The 6,442-nt window shown below is 42.2% G+C and overlaps 1 protein-coding gene across 1 annotated transcript in view; it reads left to right on the top strand.

Annotated features, from left to right (window-relative positions):
• The window catches only part of ap5s1 (adaptor related protein complex 5 sigma 1 subunit), a 13,873-nt gene extending 8,218 nt beyond the window's left edge, over nucleotides 1-5,655 (top strand). The window contains exon 4 of the mRNA XM_022750637.1: nucleotides 5,294-5,655. The gene's annotated coding sequence lies outside the window, so the exon portion shown is untranslated. The remainder of the gene's footprint in view (nucleotides 1-5,293) is intronic.
• Nucleotides 5,656-6,442: the final 787 nt, after the last annotated feature.

Here is a 6,442-nt window from a genome sequence, read left to right as displayed (position 1 = left end):
CCCTTCCCCCGCCTCCTCCACACCTCCCTCCCCGCCTTTCTTCTCCTAGCTCGCCCTCGTATTCGCTCATCATCCGTGCAGCCTGACCAGACCAAAGCTGACACTGTCACAGCCCATCTCAGTCACTCAATCTTTTCTTCTTCCTGCGTTTTGTTCTCTCCCACCCACCAGCCCCAAACGCTCCAACAGAGGATTTTCTCATTGAGACTGGCCCTTGAATATGCCAACTCTTTGAGTTTAAGGATTTTTCTCTTAATATTTTTTCTCCTGCCTCATTAGACGTCTCCCCGACTATTGTACGGCTCATGGCGAGAGCACAGTGGAGAAAATGGGCTCAGCTCCAGCCAGGGATACAGTATGAATTTCAATGCAAGTTGACAACTTATTCACTTTAGCCTCTGTCAGGGTGTGCGGCGTGAAATACCTGAACGCCATGGCTCCCATTCATATACATTAGACATCATTTCTATTCCCTGTCATGCATACATCCCTCGAATTTCAAATATTCCTCTCACAGGCAAAAGCTAAGTGGAGTTTCTATTAGAGGGGAGGTTGAGGAATGCTCAGCGATAACAGCGAAACGCCACTCGTATTAGGTGTCACAACAGATCTGAGTGATCTGTAAATTTCTGCATTCTTCACTGCTGGTGTAGGAGGAAGATTATATGTTTGAAGCGCAGAATGTAGGCGAGCTCAGATGTAATAATCATCATTTCTTCATGTTGGTTCTTTGCTGTAATTCTGCAAATTATACCTGGATTTCTCTTAAATACACACCCCTTCCTTGTGCAAACACACACCACCCATATAGGCACATACAGATAGAGAAATGCATTTTCCCCTCTCAGGCTCATCCCGTCTATCAAGCATCAGAAGAGAGATGTTCCCTCTTAGCATCTCAAATCGCGTTAGATTTCCAATTTCAAGCCATTTATTTCATGTTTTTTCTCCCCAGCTCCTGAAAAAGAAAATGTCTTTCTCACATTTCCACCAATCTATATGAGGCGCCTGCTCTCCATAGGTATAGCCTGTCAATTAACTGCAAATATAAGTCAGTCATTCCTTAATTAAGCTCCTTCCACAGTGTGATTCCTCTGCATGTTTGCTGTTGCTGCTCATTTTCAGTGAAAAGGCAGCAGCGCTGTCTGCGGGGGAAATATCCGACTAAATAACAACTTCCCAGAAAGAAATGAAAACAAGGACTTTAATATCTTTGATTTTTTGTTTTTTCTCTTTGGTTCTTTTTCGTTTTTTCCCCCCAAAAATTGATTTCTTGATCTGTAAATAAGCTAAGTGATAAAGTAGTCTAGACTGAAAAAGGCCACATGCTCCCGATGCTCTGAGAGCGACTTAGGGGGGATTATATAGCAAACACGATGCCATCTGCCTCTGCACAGAAGGCAGTCTTATTATTTTTCTCCATTATTTAAATCAAAGACAGACAGACAGACAGATATTTTCATACTCTCCCTCCTCTCAGAGACGCTGTGAATGGCTACTTGCAACTACGGTGGCCCTGAGAGCTCAACGCACTGCAGCTTAAGAAAGCACATGCAAATGGACAAAACACAAACAAATTCAGAAAGCATCATCGATTTGCGTCTCGTGCTGCAGATAACGCAACGCAACCACATACAGAAACACGCTGCAAGTAGCACAGACGGACACTGGCGTTCCCGGTGAGTCCATGAGGTCGGATCCCACTGTCGAACCATCGGGCTCATGAGGACTCTCCAGCAGACATTTTCGAGCTCTTTATGCACGCTTTCCTTAAGTCAACATATCTGCAGACTTCGCCTGAGGGAATCACCCAAAGTTCATAGCATTGTGACATTAAAAAACGCAGTTATTGTCGTTACCGGGGGACGCCCAGAAGCATAAAAAACAAAACCGTAAACAACCACCATAAAAAAGAAGAAGAAGATAGAAGAAGAAAGGTCTACATGTCGGTACAAACACAGAGCTCCCTGCTGATTCAGAACCAGGACTGTGTGTAGTTATTGGTCCTGTGATGACATGAAGATAAAGTCCAACATTACTATTGTGTTTACAAACAGGAAGTGAAGGGAGGGAATAAAAAAATGTAAAATAAAAACATCCCAAACGCACAACTGTACGAAGCAAAGTAACGTGATGTGCCATAAATGTCACATTCCTCCAGTTTTGAGCCGTCGCGGCCGCTCGCGCTCAGGCGACGTCAATTAAGTCTGTGAGGGTTCGTGGGCTGAGGCAACACTTCCGTCGTCGTCTGTGCTACTTGCAGTGCGTTGAGCCCTCAGGGCCACCGTATGACACACAAAACACTTCCGCCTCGAACTGCAAACTCATCAGTAAAACATCTTCATATTCTGATCAAGCAGGAAACCTTCTGCTCCTTTACTGCTAGCAATTGGTCATTAATCGCAATTTTAACAGTGATTAAAAATAATCGCAGAGAGGTTAAGGCTCGTCCGTGGTAAAACATATCATCCAGGATCATAATCGCTGCAGCTCTGAGCAAATGTGATCATATCTTTTACAGAGTACCAGCTGTAAAACGTTACGACCTCCTCAATAAATTTACATCTGAGAATGGCTGACTCTTTTATGGTAAAATTACAGTGGGACTCTGTGTCACTCTATTTTACTCAAGCCTGGAGGGTTTAATGGGTCATACCCCTTTATTACGAGAACACTCCCTTACTGCTTCACCCTGCTCCTCACACTGTTTGCATCATTGATAACTGTGCAGGAGGCGGAGGCAGGTTTAGACTGGGTTCAAACTATTCTGATCAAGCTGTTTGTTATAAGTTCAAGTATATCAATATATCAGAATGTAGAGAGTGGTATTCTCATTTAGGAAAGAATCTGCTTGCTTTGCTGTTTCAGTTTATTTATTTGGATATACAAAGTTAAAATAATGAGATAAAATAGATAAATAAAGATGTATGATGCACAGAGCAGGTTAAAAAGCCTTAACAACAGGAGCCTAACAACTTTAAAAGAAAGAAAACTTAAAGGAAATATATACACTTTTATTATAGAAAGAAAACAATCAGAACCAAGAATATGATTAAATAACGTGACACAAATAGGACAAGAATAATATGGCATTAAAGAGAAAGAAATTGAATTCATCAAAAGACTGATTGCTGATGGAATAGATTGTTATTTATACAAGTCGACTGTAGCGTCATGCTGATCACATCCACGCTTGTTCCTGGTTTGTGGCCATTAATCTGTCATTATTTTTTTTATTGATATTGCCGTTTTTAATATCACCTGTAAAGCTCTGATTGATCAATTGTTTTTCTAACAATAGCAGTCAGTGAACACACCACCAGGTCTGTTCGAGTCGCTCAACAAATTGGAGATGAGGGTGGTGATTCCGAGGTCTGGAACCAGACTGAGAAGTTTCAGTTTCCTCGTTAGCTAGTTGCTAACTGTGTCTTTTCTGTTATTTAGTCCGAGGCAGGTGATGTACAGTCAGATAATTAAAGCTGAAATTTGCTGAAAATAACTAAACCATCCGCTAAATGTGCTATTAAACCGACGCAATGAGCTAAAACAGGCTGACAATCTCCTAAACGTCACCTTCCACATCACGCACACAGTCATTTCATTCAGTGATAACATTAAAAAATGAAATTAAAACTTAAAATGCTACTTCAGAATGACACTGATGTCTCTCTTTTGTGCTGGAAATCAACAGAAACGTGTGAGCGCCAACTTGAGTTGTCCCCACAGCATCACGTATCAAAAGCTTTTGAGTCGCTACTGATTTGGACAGAGTCTCTTTCCCTGCTTATTGGATTCAAGCCTGCGATCTTTAAGTCACAAGATTGCTCCTCTGATCTTCAGGCTGCCGACACTCAGAGCTCATTTGCCTAAATAAATCAGTCAATTGGCTCCCCTTTAAAATATGAATATTATGTGTGACTCTAGCTTTTTTTTTTGCCCTTACGCCAGTTTACCACAGTCCATTAACAGCTCCACATTCAACCACGCAGTGCTTATGGCATGTGAGAGCCCAGAGTGGGGAAATACTGTGCAAAAGTGCTTCATTACTGCTGCTTTCCAAATTAAATGGAGAAGATGTATTATTCATTTGTGGAGAATCCCCCTGTGAGTGAGGCCCAGCAGGAAAACAGGAAGTGTGGGAGGTTTTCTCTCTGCCAGCCACTTAGCAATTGGTTGATACACCCAGTTCTGCAGTTGGGACCCAGGAGAAAGCATGCAGCATTCACTCACATGAATTTACAGCAAGTCTGAAAAGGCCTTTTAGAATGAGAAGCATTCCCTTCATATCAGTTAATAACAGCATCCCAGAGAAAAATGAAAACCAGAAAAGAGATCTCAAAAGTGTTTAATTTATTTCCCCTACATCTACGAGATCTGAGAGAAACCAAAACGAGACTGTATCTTATTTCTCCCGTCTCTCAGTTTTTTTCTCCAGGAGAAAAAGACTCACAAAATCTCAAATTACTCTCCTCCCAAGTTTCAAATGAGATCTCCTGAAATAATTCTCAGATTTTCTCAAATTTTGTGCCTCTTTTTGATTCAAGCAGAGAAATCAGGGAATTCTCTCCATGAACTCGATCTATTCTCATCTTTAGTTTCACAAATTCATACACGTCACACTGAGCTCAGACAGAGCTCTCCGCAAGCACTCGCTGAATTCTCCTTCAGACTTGATGTTTTCATCTCAACCCCTCATGTACGGCTGAAGTCAGAAGTTTACATAAACTACATAAAACTCCACAGATTTCATGTTATCTATAGCTTTGGCACATTTGTCAGGGCGTCTAATTTGTGCATGACCCAAGTAATTTGTCCAACAACTGTTTGAGGGACTGGTGCACATATCGAAGCAACATCTCAAAACATCAGCCGGGGAAGTTAAAGCTTGGTCGCAAGTGGTCAGGGGCATTTGAAGTGGCCCATCACAAAGCGCCGACTTCAATCCAATAGAAAATTTGTGTGCAGAATTGAAAAGGCATGTCCAAGCAAGGAGGCCTCCAACCCTGACTCTCTGACGTTCTCCAGTTCTGTGGGAGGACTGGGACAGAATTCAGCAACTCATTGTGTCTTAAAATGAAGAGGCGATCCTCACCTACCTTAGGTTAGTTTATATACGGTGGCGTCGTAGAAGCATACAAGAAACATATCAGGCAAAATAGAAACTAAAATGAGGCTGAAATGAAAATCTCAATTCTGTCTCCTGAGCTGTAGAAGAAGAAGCTTTGAGCAGTACATTTTTCCTCTGGGATCTTTCCTGTTTTCACACTCTTTTGTTTTTGTTTTTTTCCGCCAGTCTGTTCCAGTGGAACGTGAATGAAAAACACACTGCAGCCGAATTCATTGTCTGGATGCACGAACAAGTCAAAGCAACGCAGCTTTCTCTTGCCTACGTTTGTATGACTTCCTCTGTAGTCCGGCAGAATCCCACAATCCATCGTGCAATGATAAGTTGTTTAATGGGGCAGATTCCACACCAGACCACATGGTATGAACCAGGAGTTTTGATGCATGTGGGGATCTGTCACCTGAACTAGACCAGACGAAAACGTCAGTACAGGTTGTAAATAATGGGAATCTGGGCAGAAGATTCACTGTTAGCTTTTGTTGCTGCAGCCTGTGCATGTTGTTATCCAGAGAGTATCACAATAAAATGGAACATGCATGAATGTATTTACCATAATGTTGTGGTTATATGTCGCAGCTCTTACTGTAAACATGGGTAAACATTTGTGGAGAAGAAGCGGGTGTGACTGTGACTGTCCCCCATGTGGGCCACTTTATTCACAGGATGTGACCACGATATTGGTACACAGCTCACTTAATGTAAATGTATGAGCAGGGGTGTGTATGGTGAACAGCAGTGTAAATATATATGTTTTTATGTATAGTACACAGTGAACATGATCCACGTCTTTGACAATAAAGACAAATTCCCCTCGCATTGTGTGTGAGCCGCTGCAGACTGTAGGTGCATGTTGAATCCTCCTTTGTGCATAGTGATACAGTTTTAAAGAGGGAATTGCAATTAGAGGGAGGAAAGTGGGTCACTTATGACACCAGGGATGTGCAGCAGAAAGCACTATGTGCTTGTCATGTCATCTCTCACTAAGCTGCAGTCACTCAGGGGCGGCCCCCGGTGTCGGTTGCGTCAGTTTGGGCAGGTTGAATCCACTCTAAAAGCAAACCTGTCCAATTTTCTCCTTACTGGCCATTACCTTTCACAGTGAGAGCCTCCGATATGTTGGATGACAGCTGTCATGTCTCATGCTGCCCAATAACTGCAAACATTCAAGGAGATTAAAGCTGTAAACATGTGATGGGAATTCTCATCAGAGCGACGTGCAACATCCTGAAACACTATCCTTCATGTGTAAGAGGTTGAGAGGTAAAGAAGCATTAAAACTAGTTGTTTTATCACGTATATGTCATGCATGTGATGTCT

Source organism: Seriola dumerili, unplaced genomic scaffold (genome assembly GCF_002260705.1).
Source record: "Seriola dumerili isolate Sdu_G_001 unplaced genomic scaffold, Sdu_1.0 BDQW01000149.1, whole genome shotgun sequence".
NCBI lineage: Eukaryota > Metazoa > Chordata > Actinopteri > Carangiformes > Carangidae > Seriola > Seriola dumerili.
The sequence above is the reverse complement of the archived record's forward strand: the minus strand, read 5'-3'. Positions and strand labels throughout refer to the sequence as shown.